Below are 12,665 nucleotides of genomic sequence, written 5' to 3'. Positions count from 1 at the left end.
ATGGAGTAGAACTGAGCTCTTCTGTTTGCTTCTACTCTGCCATTCACTCATCTTTCTATATCAAACTCTCTGATCTCTTAGGCTTAAATAAATATTAAAGTCACTGGCCATACAATTTATTGACAGTGTAACAAATGAAACAAATATATGAATAATTAAATACATTATATCAGCTATGAGAACAATCACAACCAAAGTCACCTTTAATCACTACGACTTCCCACTTCTCAGCTCTGGAAACACAGTCCTACAATTCAGTTTTCCTAGGAAAGCAGCCAGATCCTCTCAAGAATTTAGGCTTTTTCTTTGCAAGAAAGAATTAAAAGCTATCTTAAGGAAAATGTTCTCTTCATCCTCTTTCACTCACTTAGTCTCTCATCATCCATAATAGGTAAGCCTCTGCAAAACCATAATTATACTGCCAGTCTCTCAAATTATATTGTTCCTTGAAGATACGGTAAAAGCTATTTATAGTCTCTGTAGGAGAGGCTATTGAAGCTTGTATTACATTTTTAAACATAACACATGTAGAGAAAATTAAACGTTAGTCTAAAGAAAATAGTAGCCAGGCCATGTCTGAAGTGCTATACGCCGCAGTTAATTCAATAAAAGTGGAAAGTATATTTTAAAAGCTTTATTTTCCCAAGTAAAATATGCAATTATCATTTAAAGTTCATCTTAATTCTCAATATGAATAATCACTTTTTAAAAATGTCATCTCACAGGTCTTCTGCTTTTGGGTAGTTATAACTGAATGAGTTAGAACTTTGTGCTTATTAAGCAAATGATATTATTCCCAAAAAATGAACTAGATTGTTTCACTGAAGGATAATTAAAGACTCCATTGCACTATGGAAGGATAAGTTGATTTTGGAGTCAGAAGACCTGGATTTGAATACTGACCTTGCATTTTACTACAGGCATACCTTGGAGATGTTGCAAGTTCTATTCCAGACCACCACAATAAAGCAAACAGCAATAAAGTGAATCACATGATTTTTTTGTTTCCCAATGCATATAAAAGTTATATTTACACTACAGTGTAATCACGTGCAATAGTGTAATGTCAAAAAATGTATATACCTTAATTAAAAATACGTTATTGCTAAAAAATGCTAGCCATCATCTGAGCTTTCACTGAATTGTAATCTTTTTGCTGGTGGGGGGCTTTGCCTCAATGTTAATGACTGCTGACTGATTGGAATGGTGGTTGCTGAATGTTGGGGTGGCTGTGGCAATTTCTTAAAATGAGACAACAATGAAGTTTCCCTCATCAACTGATGTTTTGTTTCACTCAAATACTTAGAGGCCGTTGTAGGATTATTAACTGGCCTGATCTCTATATTATTGTCTCAGGGAACAGGGAGGCCTGAGGAGAACGAGAGAGATGGGAACAGCTGGCTGATGGAGCAGTCACATAACATTTATTGATTAAGTTCACCGTTTTAAAAGGGCACAGTTCATGGCACTCCAAAACAATGACAATAGTAACATCAAGGAGCACTGATCACAGATCACCAAAACAGATATAATAATAATGAAAGAATTTTGGGAATATTACCAAAATGTGATACAGAGACACGACGTGAGCACATGCTGTTGGGAAAATGGTGCAATAGACTTGTTCAATGCAGGGTTGCCACGAACCTTCAATTTGTAAAAAAAAAAATAAAAAAAGTAATATCTTCAAATTGCAATAAAGCAAAGCACAATAAAACAAAGTATTTCTGTATTTAAGCTGGTCATGTTAGAACCATCAAATAAGAAATCCTGGGTTTAATCATTAAGCAGGCTTATTTCATGTTTCTAAGTTGTCTAAGCGTGCACCGCTCTGCTATTCAGTTTCATCATTTGTAGATTAAAGATGTGTAAATAGATTATCTATTGGTCCCTTTCAACTCTAAATCTCTGGCCCATTCTGTGTTCATTATATCTATGTCAGCTAGGCTTTTACTGATAATTTACATTTGGGTTTTGATGAATAGTTCAAAGGAGTTATCTGTTGCTACTATGTGTACTATACAGAAGGATTTTTTTTTTATTAAATAATAGCTCACATTACTCTTGACGGCTTTCAAACCACTTTGCATACATTATCTCATTTTACTGTTGCAACATTCTGCGCAGTAAGTAGTACATGTATATTACCCCTGTTTTTACAGATGAGGAACTAAGCGTTTGAGAAGTTCATCAGATCTCAGACTCCAAAACTAGTATTCTTTCCACTACCTCATGCAAAGCATCGAATCCACTTACAAAGAAGCTACATTTCACACCCAGTCACAGCTTATGACAGTGACACTCTGTAGAGTGTCAGTCTCCAAGATCATGTTCTCAGTGACCTGGAACAAAAGCCTACACACAGGTACTCAACTTAGTTGAATGATGGTGCCAAGGTAGCCTCTTATTACTGAGACACCTTTGATGTGGCTACATAAACACACTACCATAAAAATTCTCCACTATTGCTATCATGATATGACACATGAGGATTTTGTTATATCACAAGAAAAATGTAAATTAATTATCAAAGTCCACTTGTTATGAAAATAGTATTCCATGGCCTTTCTACAAATGCAAGTGCTAAGACTTATGCTTTCAGTTTTTTTCTTCATTCTTGCTTCACTTCATCCTTCTGCAACATTTTAGCTGAGAATTATGACTTTAAGATTACAAGACTGGTTACACACAGCACACAGAAAACTCATTTTCTAAGTTTTATACTCACAAGATGTGAGGGCAAATTCTCACCAACACTTTTTGGTAATAAAAATAAATATTTTTATGAAAGCCTTTTGATTATTTTAAACTTCAGAAAAGATTGAAAACTGACATACTTATCACCTGTTCTCACCTAGATTTTTGCAACAACCTCCTAATTAGCATCCCTTCCTTGAGCCTCTTCTTACTCTACTCCTTCCTACACAGAGCTGCCAAAGTAATTTTTCTTAAGTATAGATATGACCATGTCATCAGATGGCATGGAATATGATGTTCCAAAAGGCAAAGAACTTTGGATTAAAACCAAGAATCAACTACCTAGCAAAACAGCACAATCATTCGGGGTGGGGGAAATGGGTATTCAATGAAAGAGAGGACTTTCAAATGTTCCTAATGAAAAGACAAGAGCTAAATAGAAAATTAGATTTTCAAATGCAAGACTCAAGAGGAGCATTAAAAGGTAAAGGGAACAGGAAAGAGAAAACAGAAGTTATTCAACAAAGTTAAATTGCTTATATCCTTATACAAGAAGATGAGACTTGTAACTCTTAAGAACTGTATCTCTATCAGGACAGTTAGAAGGAGTATACATAGCCAGAAGGCACAGATATAAATTTACTTTGGAAGATATAAAAAAGTTAAGGGGTGAGAAACAGGATTGCACTGGGCTAAGAGGGAAGGGAGAGGTAGGGTGGGGTAAATTATATCACACAAAGAGGCATGAAAGACATATCAGATGCAGTGAGTATTGCCTGGCCCTGGAGTCAGGAAGACCTGAGTTTAAATCCAGCCTCAGACACTTAACACACTTACTAGCTATGTGACCTTGGGCAAGTCACTTAACCCCAATTGCCCTGCCTTCCCCCCTCCAAAAGAAAAGACATATCAGAGTGGAGAAAAGAAGGGGGAGTGAGGACTACTTGAACTCCACTCTTATCAGGTTTGGCTCAAAGAAGGAATAACATACACACTCAGCTGGGTATAGAAATCTATCTTACCCTGTAGATGCTTAGGCAGTGGAACTCAGCAGATTTTAATTTTTATTTTTTTTATCACAAAGTTAGCCTTCTGAAGGTGGTGGTGTCTATCCTGTGTTTTCATTAGAAATAGTCATTTTTGGTTGGACTAGCAACCTTACCAATATCATTTCTGTATTGTGGAGGGAATCCTCATTCTGAAGGATGATTGTTGCCATACATAGGGTGCTTCCTTTGTTATAAGACCACAATATTCAGCCTCCAGGGCTATGCATGTATTGCAGTAGCAATTTAGATATGAAGATATTTCCCACCCATTAATAGGCCATGTGACCTGTTTACATCACAGGAAGCCTAAGTTACATGTGGTGGGAGGAGCTTCCTGACAGGAAAAGGAGGTTATGTCACAGGAAATACTGAGAGAGAGAGAAAGATGTTATGGCTGCTAATGGCTGCCCTTGTGATTGTTAGAACTGAACAGGCTGACTTAGCTGTACTGTGAGTTTGTTTTGGGGAAGACACCAGCAGGGGGTCTGAGAGGTTTGGGGATGACAAGGCTCCATGTTGTGATATTATGTATTGAATGTTTTGGGTTCCTTGCTGTTATGATGAAGTGGACTGACTGGATAAATGGCTTGTGGGATATGGTTCTCTGGTGTCTGAATAAATGGTTTACTTCTTCTACCTTTTATGTGGAAAGTCTCATATACTTTGCGATAAAGAACTACATAGGCATTTTGACAATTATCTTCTAAATTCTTATTATTGCCTTACTGTTACAACTACATCCTTCTAAAAGGTACCATAGACAATGAAGTAACATCAATGCTAAACATATATGCACCAAGTGGTATAGCCTCCAAACTTCTAAAGAAGAAGTTAAATGAGCTACAGAAGGAAATAGACAGTAAAACTATACTAGTGGAGGACCTCAACTTCCCTCTCTCAAAACTAGATAAATCTAACTACAAAATAAGCAAGAAAGAAGTTAAGCAAGTGAACAGAATTGTAGAAAAGTTAGACATGATAGACCCCTGAAGAAAACTAAATGGGGATAGAAAGGGCTACAAAATTGGGCGTACCCTTTGATCCAGTAATACCACTACTAGGTCTGTATCCCAAAGAGATTTTTTTTTAAAAAAAGGGAAAAGGACCTCCTTGTACAAAAATATTTATAGTTGTTCTCATTTCATTATCACTATAGCTTCATTGTCACATAGTCTTTGGGATAGCACATCTGCATCCAAATTAATCTTCTCTGTTCAGCAATGTATGCTGACTTCCCAGTTAGCTAGTGCTGCTATCTATATCTGGTATGCAAAAACCAATTTGGCATTGTTTAAATTATATCAATAGATCATTTTCAGTCCACACTTGGATTTTTGACATTTTTGGAAGCTCACTACTAAATCAAGAAATTCAGCTTTTGAATAAGGGAATGAGTCACCATCATTCTTTTGGTATAGGTCAGTTTCCAGTGCCTCAAAGCTGATAGCTGTGCTTAGGACAAAAGGCCTTTTTAGGCCTTTGCAGATGGCAACAATCATGCACGTGTAAGGCAGGTGACAAGGTGTTTAAATACTCATTCTCATTTGTTCATCCATAAATCGTCAAATGGCTTTGTAGTTTTCAAGATACTATTGTATTTCTTGCCCTTCTGCTTCCAGGTCTCATGAGTGAGGTCATTTAGTGGATTAGGAGTAATGGCCTAATTCTTAAATTTTCAATGATAACTACCAAATACTAAGAAAGTCCATCAGCCATCTGCTCTTGCTGCCATTCGTCTGTGGATGTAGCCACTTCGGAAACACATCTGTCTTCTCTGGGTTGGTGCCCATACCTTGTTGAGATACTATGTGACCCATTTATTTAGTGGCTGTTCATTTCTTTTTTTTAAGAAACAAATCAGTTTTTAATAAATAGTGCTATTCCTCCAGCCATTTGGTCACCAATAATGAAGTTCATTTTAAGCCTGATTATAAAGATATTTCTACACAATTGAGCTGGAATTTAAGATTATAGGCATCATGGATCATATAAACATCAGAGGAAATAGCATTGCTAAGATATGGGATACTTAAATTTTATTGAGAAAAAAATCACTAAGATAAGAAAGAGACAGTTAATGTCTTTCTGAGAGCTGTTGAGTTTCCTTTTTGTTCGGATACCCCATTCTTGCCAGAGATGAGAACATATATGGATAAGATTCAAGTTAGTGTGGGGTCTTTCCTACTTGACTAATAAGACCGTCTGGTCTGTTTCTGGAGACTTGCCTCTCTGTTCTGATTTGAGTTGATGAGCCAGCAGGAGGTAGTTCTGCCATCTCAGAATTGTGAGGCAAGAGCCCCTGCAACTCTCAGGTGGCAAGATATTTCTAGGTTGTGGAGACAGTGTGCAAAGAGTGTGGAAGAAGTCACTGTAAGATACATAGTCCTGGAGGCTGAATATTGTGGTCTTATAACAAAGGAAGCACCCTATGTATGGCAACAATCATCCTTCAGAATGAGGATTCCCTCCACAATACAGAAATGATATTGGTAAGGTTGCTAGTCCAACCAAAAATGACTATTTCTAATGAAAACACAAGATAGACACCACCACCTTCAGAAGGCTAACTTTGTGATAAAAAAAAAATTAAAATCTGCTGAGTTCCACTGCCTAAGCATCTGTTTCCCAATTGATAACCTACAGATCTGTTGCAGAATCAGGGGGCAATGGCTGGCACCCCACTCTCATACCCTCATTGATGGGACCTACCCTCTGGGACACACCAGGTCCTAGAGACTTCACAGATGCCCTGGTATAGACAGGGCAGGCTATTTACTACCACAATAGGTCTTCCCATATGCATTTCAGTTTTCCTGGCCTCTCTTTTCTTCCCTCCCCTTGTTCAAAAAGGAAAGTCAGACTCCTAAAGGAAGCAGACTCTTTTTCTCTTTTCTTGTGTCAGTACACCTGTGCAGCCTCCCCAGGCACCTAGCACAGCTGCCTACAGTCCCTAAGGCCCCACTGCAACCCCAATTAGCTGCCATCCTATGACCCAACCCTAGCAGGCCCCTTTCCAAGGCTGTACAACCAATCAACAACAGCAGGTGCTGGCCAGACTGCATTTCATTGAATCTCGAACAATGTAGCTGCTGTTGGGCCTCCACCTTTTCGTGAGAAACCAAGCCTTTTCCACTCCCTAGAAGAAAAGAGGAGTGCTGAACAGGAAAGGGAGACAGGGTCTACTTGCTGAAAAAAACCAAGGATGAGCTACATGACCCAACTTGTTTCCTCTCAATCCTCAAGGCAAATCTAGATAATCCTCACAAACTAAACTTTTCAAAAATTGCTTGGAGTGACCTTCGGAAATGGGAGCAATGCACGGGTAGAAGGAGAAGGTGGGAGGCCAAGGCCTGGGTGCAAATTCAGCACCAGCAGATTTGTGGACCCTTCTCTGTTGGTTTTAGGGTGGAAACTGTCCCCAAGGACAGGCTGAACAAGAATGCTTGATCCTGACTGGGAAGTTTAGCGTTTGTAGTCAGAGAAACAATGGAGTTTAGTCCATCTCCACACCAGCATGTTTTCTCCAGCCCCTCTTCTGTGCCTCTGTCTAAATCCGGGATTCGCTGGATGCCAAAAACTCTACTGCTCAGTCCCAGACCCGTTTCCTGCGCCTCAGGCTCTAAGGGGGCATCAGTGTGTCCCGAATGTGAAGGATGCCCACGTATGGATAGAGTTCTATGTCCTGCTCCCAGCCAACATAATGATCTTGAACCACAGCTAAAATTGTCTTCATCTCATACCTGGGTTGTTGTTCTTCCTCTAATTTCTGCCACCGATATTTCAGAAGAATCAGAAGTCCCCACAAAAGCTAGATCCCTGAAGAAAAGGAGCACAATGGTTCCCTGCAGGGTCCGACTGAGGCTGCTGCCCAAGCCCATTCGGGACCGGCAGACTCCAGGCAAAACACCTTGAGCGCAGTTGTCTTCCCCTTTCAACCAGATTCCTGCAGCCCGGTTTCTGCTCAGTATCCAGGTCAATGCAGCTTCAAACCTGGCTGGTGAAAGGCTGGTTACATTTGCGATGCGTTCCTGTGCTTCAGTAACAGGAATGCACTTACTCATTAGATTCTCGGGATTTCCACATTCAAAAGTACTCGCTCGTATGGCCAAGAAGTTGTTTAACTCTTGCAGCATCTCCAGAAAATTTTCTTCTTGTTCCACCTGGCAGAACGCATCTCACAGTCTACAAACAACTTCATGTTCACCTCCGCCTCCTGCGCCCGGGCGGGCACCCCCAGCTTCACCCACAGCATACCAGGAAGATGATCCCAGACTGACCCGGCACAGGAGATGCGACAGTCAGCGCTCCAGTCGCCGCCCCACCTCGGGCCAGGACAGAAGCCGAAGCTGGGGCCAGGGCCCACCAGTGGCGGGGCCTGGGCGGCGTCCTCCTCGGAGCTGTCCCGCTCCCGCTCTAGCTCCAGGAGGAAATGCTGTGGAGCTCCGCGGGCTCCTGGCCCAGGATGAGAAGGCTGAAGAGGCGGAGGCGGTCCTGAGCCCTGGAGAGCCCCTGGCTCCAAGCCCAGGCCTGGGCCGCGGCCTCGGGGGCTGTTAATTTCAAAACTAACAACTCCAACTTATCAACGGGGTAACTAGTCTGTCATTCAAACCTCCTCTGGGGAATGCAGCTGGTCTCTAGTGAAGATCATTCCCTTTTTCAGGAAGGTTCCCAAGCGCTCCCGGCTGGTATTTGTGCACGGAACAAAAATATCTCAATCACAGCCTCTCCAGGGCTGGGTCCAGGCACTCAGAGTATAAATGGCAGAGAAGCCCAAGAACCTCGGGAAAAGGAACATCCTCCTTATTCCCCCATCACCATCCCTTCTGGCCTTGATACCACCCCTATCAGACCGCGGGGAAAACCCCTATGAAGAAGGGAACCTTCACCTTGCCACCACCTACACCCTACACCAACTGCCATGGATGAGCAAGTCAGACCAAGAGCCTCAGAACTAGCAGTGGCCTCAAACCCAATCCAACCTGCCTACAGTTATCAACCAGGGGAGCAAATAATAGGGATAAGTGACCTACTTTTTATCAGTGTTACAACTCACAATTCCTTAGCAGTCACAGATGCTGAACATCCAGGAAAGAAAATTCTTGATGCTAAAGTCTGTGGCACCATCAAATGGTTCGGCATCTGAAACTTATGTGTTATATTAATGGAAATGTTGCTAAAGAACGATCATTGCTATCTGTCTTTACATCTTGCCCTTGCCAGTGAATCCTAAAAACTGCTGTGTATTTCTATATGACTTGTAGCTGAAAACCCCTATATTTATTTTCCCTTCCTATTAGAATATGAGTTTCCTGAATGTAGGGATTCTCTTACTTTTCTCTTTGTATCTAGCTGATAAAATACTTTTATCAGTCTTTCCTGAAATTCTTCCAGTGTCTTTCCAAACACAGTGATGCCATGAATGTACATCAATACTTCCAGATAATTAGTGTCTTTAGCTTCTTTTTTCCATCAGTGACTGGTACACAGCAGATATCCCAGAGATGCCTTGGAGCATACATTAAAACTGGTAAAACTCCACCTAAGTAGATGAAAACTGTATGCTGTTTGTCTCCTCTACCACCAGAATCTGATAGTATACAGGGTGTAGATCTGAGACTTAGAACTACTGGTTTCTTCACAAATAGTCCAGGGCAATTAGAACCTGAGGCATAGTATACTGGTCCACTTTCATTCTTCTTTTCAAAGTCTAGCAGTCTACACACACGCACACACACACACACACACACACACACACTCCTATGCCTTTTTTTCACTATTATTGACTGCTAGACTCTCTGATAATGCCTTTGACCAGAACTTCTTTCAGAAGCTTTCTAAGGTCATCTATCAAAATCTTTTAAGATCATTCTGAGAACAGTTAGGAATTGGTGATTTGGATTCTCTGGGTTGACTGTCAAACACATCCCTCACTTTATTCATGCAACGAGAACACATTCATTCTCTTGCTGGCATTTTTGCCTCAACCAGTACTTCAGTTTTTTCCAGTACTGGGGAATCACCAACCTCAGGATCCACTTTGGAGTTTGAAAAAACAATGCTCTCATGCTATACACTGCCATAACTTGTCTCTATTCTCCTGTAGGCCTCTGTAAAGATTCACAGATGGGTAAAATATAGAGGTTTTGGGTCACAACCTGTTGCCTATAGTATCTTGCTAGCATTGTGAATATACTGGAATTTGTTCCAATCAAGCCTGACATTTCTGTAAGAAATGGTGGATCTGAACATAATAGCCATAGCGTGTCAAGTTCACTTAGATGTGTCCTGGATATAGATGGTTTTTATTATTCAGTTCTCCAAGTCTAAACCCTTTCATAGACTTTAAAGATACTTTCTTCTCAGGCCTCTCATATAATGATTCTTCAGAACTCCACCAACAGTGCATTAATGTACATATTTTTTCCTTAACCACTTTATCTCTTTCTTTAAATCTTCAGGAATTCTTGTTGGGTTTGTGTCCAATTTGTATTTTTTCTTTGAGGCTTTGCTTGTTTTTATACTGTTGTCTTCCGATTTTGTCTCTTGCTCTTCCCTACCTCACAGTAGCTTTTTATGGTCAAGTTATTTTTTGTTATTGTTGTTTGCTCATTTTTCCAGTCTATTTCTTGACTTTGAACTTTATGTTAAAGTTGAATGCTGGGGGTGGGAAAGCAGTGTCCCAAACTTTTTTGTGCTACTGTTTTCAGAGCTAGTTCTAGGGATCTGCAAGCTTTTGGTGCTTCCAAGGTGGTGTGACCCAGGGAAAGGCATGGTCACTCATCTCCTAGTATGTGCTCCAATCTTTCTCCAGGAAGGACTTGCTTCTCTGCAGTCACAGGTGCTAGCACTCTTCTCTACCCTTGAGCTGTGACCAAGGCTCCTGCTCTCTTGTGACTAACCACAAGCACTCCTCTCTGCACTGGAACTGCAAACTAGAACTGCTTGTGGGCAACAGAGCTGCCAAACAGTTCCTAGTCCAGCACTCAGTGTTAGCTCAGGGTCCCCTATAATCTCTTCCTGACCAGTTGTACAAGTGCCTTCCCATCTCTGGTCTGAGAACTCTTTAAGCTGCTGCTGCAATCACAGCTTCCTCCAAGGCCCATCACTGTCGTTGCCTCCATGTCTCCAAGCTGGCCCCCAACCCAGCGTCGCAGACCTCTCCTGACAGCTTCCTAAGTTGTCTTGGGCTGGAAAAAATGTCTCACTCTAACTTTTTATTGGTTCTGCCATTTCAGAATTTGATTTGAGGTGTTATTTTAAAGTTGTTTGGAGGAGAATGTTCAGAAACTTCAGCTAGATTGCTGCCTTTGAGATTGCTCCATAATCAACAAATATTATAATATTAACTTAATCAGAAAACATGAGAAGTTGCACTATAATAGCACAACAAACAAGGCTAAGTGCAATTAATTAAATGGCGCATTAACAATAACTAAATATACAAAGCAATATCAGTGGCACAGAAATAAACTCAAAATTAAGATCGAGAACTTTTTTCATGTATCAAAACATATCAAATAGCAATGCAAGTAACATTCAGTGAGTTGAAAGCGTTTTATGACAATAAAGGGTATCAATTAATAGAATCAATAAAATATTTGCACAATAATATTTTCAGGTTAGAAGCAGATAAATCATTTGAAAAACATTTTTCTGAATGTGACTTGGAGACAATCTCCAGCAAAATATAAAATAAAATTCAAAATAAAACATATGTTTCTTAGAATAAACAATTAACAATACTGTAGATAAACAGAAAGTATAGTAAAATCTGCACATCCAAAATTTGAAATCTAGGAAAAAAATATTCAAAAGGAGCTGGAGTGATGCCTGCTTACAGTAAAAGAAAGAAAATACAAAATGAAATATCTCATTGGAGGCAAAACAAGACAAAGGAAAAAGTGGGAAAAGAAAAAAATAAGATTTAAAATGTCTCAGTGAAAAAAATATGTAATTGAGTAAGTTAGGTAAGGAGTAAGGTAGTAAGGTAGGAGCACAAAAGAAGTGAATGAGACAAAATTCCTGCCAGCCAATATCAAACTGATCTAGGAATCAGCTCAAACTCAAAACTATCGCTAATAATCCTTTCCACAACAAAGGACTTTTCAAAAAATGATCAAAATGTTCATTTCAAAAAATAGAAGAAAAAGCAATAGAAAAATAAAATGACATATTTTCAAAAATAAATTTCCAAGGATGAGCTGCCACATGTGAAGCAAGATTAGGATACATCCAGAATGAAGAAAATAAGGAGAAATAAGGAGTTTGTTTATCCCTTGGTGTTTTGTTTTACTGGGAGACAAGGTGTCCCAACAAGTTTAATGGGAAGTAGCACACATCGAACTACCAACTACACAGATCTCCCCTTCTCAGGTCTTTGCTTGCTTTTGCCTCAATAACTATTCTCCACTAAATCTACTACTTAATTTTAATTATGTTATTAATCACTCTCTGCCTATAGACATTCCTTTTCATGAAACTTGCACTAGCTTAGAGCAGTATTATTTCAATATGCTTCCCCTGTATCTGTGTCTTCTGAACAGACTATCTGCTCCTCCTCCACTGCATCTTAAGTGAGAATGTTTCTCCCTCTATCAATATTCAAATATTTCCCCAAACCTCTACTCATACCAGCATTAATGCAATAATGGTTCTTGGCTGACAAGTTCTTTTTATACTTAGCCTTGAGAGATCGATCATCCAGCTGAGTAATATTAATATTAACGGATAAGATGAGGGTGAGATTATTGTTTTCGCTTCCTGTTCTATAGCTAAGCATGAAGTTTAAACCTGGTTCAGTCCTGGCCTCTAATGAGATGGGTTGGGTTCTCTGTCTTCACATTCTTCCCCCAATCTAGCACCCAGATAATTTACTTATACCCTAGGTTATGACCCACAAGTCTAGAGCTTCCTCTAAAA

General features: G+C 39.9%; 1 pseudogene; it reads right to left on the bottom strand.

The window, feature by feature from the left end:
- Window positions 1-7,208: 7,208 nt before the first annotated feature.
- On the bottom strand, window positions 7,209-10,867 carry LOC118837222 (annotated as a pseudogene).
- Window positions 10,868-12,665: the final 1,798 nt, after the last annotated feature.

This window comes from Trichosurus vulpecula, chromosome 2 (assembly GCF_011100635.1).
Source record: "Trichosurus vulpecula isolate mTriVul1 chromosome 2, mTriVul1.pri, whole genome shotgun sequence".
NCBI classification, from domain to species: domain Eukaryota; kingdom Metazoa; phylum Chordata; class Mammalia; order Diprotodontia; family Phalangeridae; genus Trichosurus; species Trichosurus vulpecula.
This window is presented reverse-complemented; position numbering and strand designations above follow the sequence as displayed.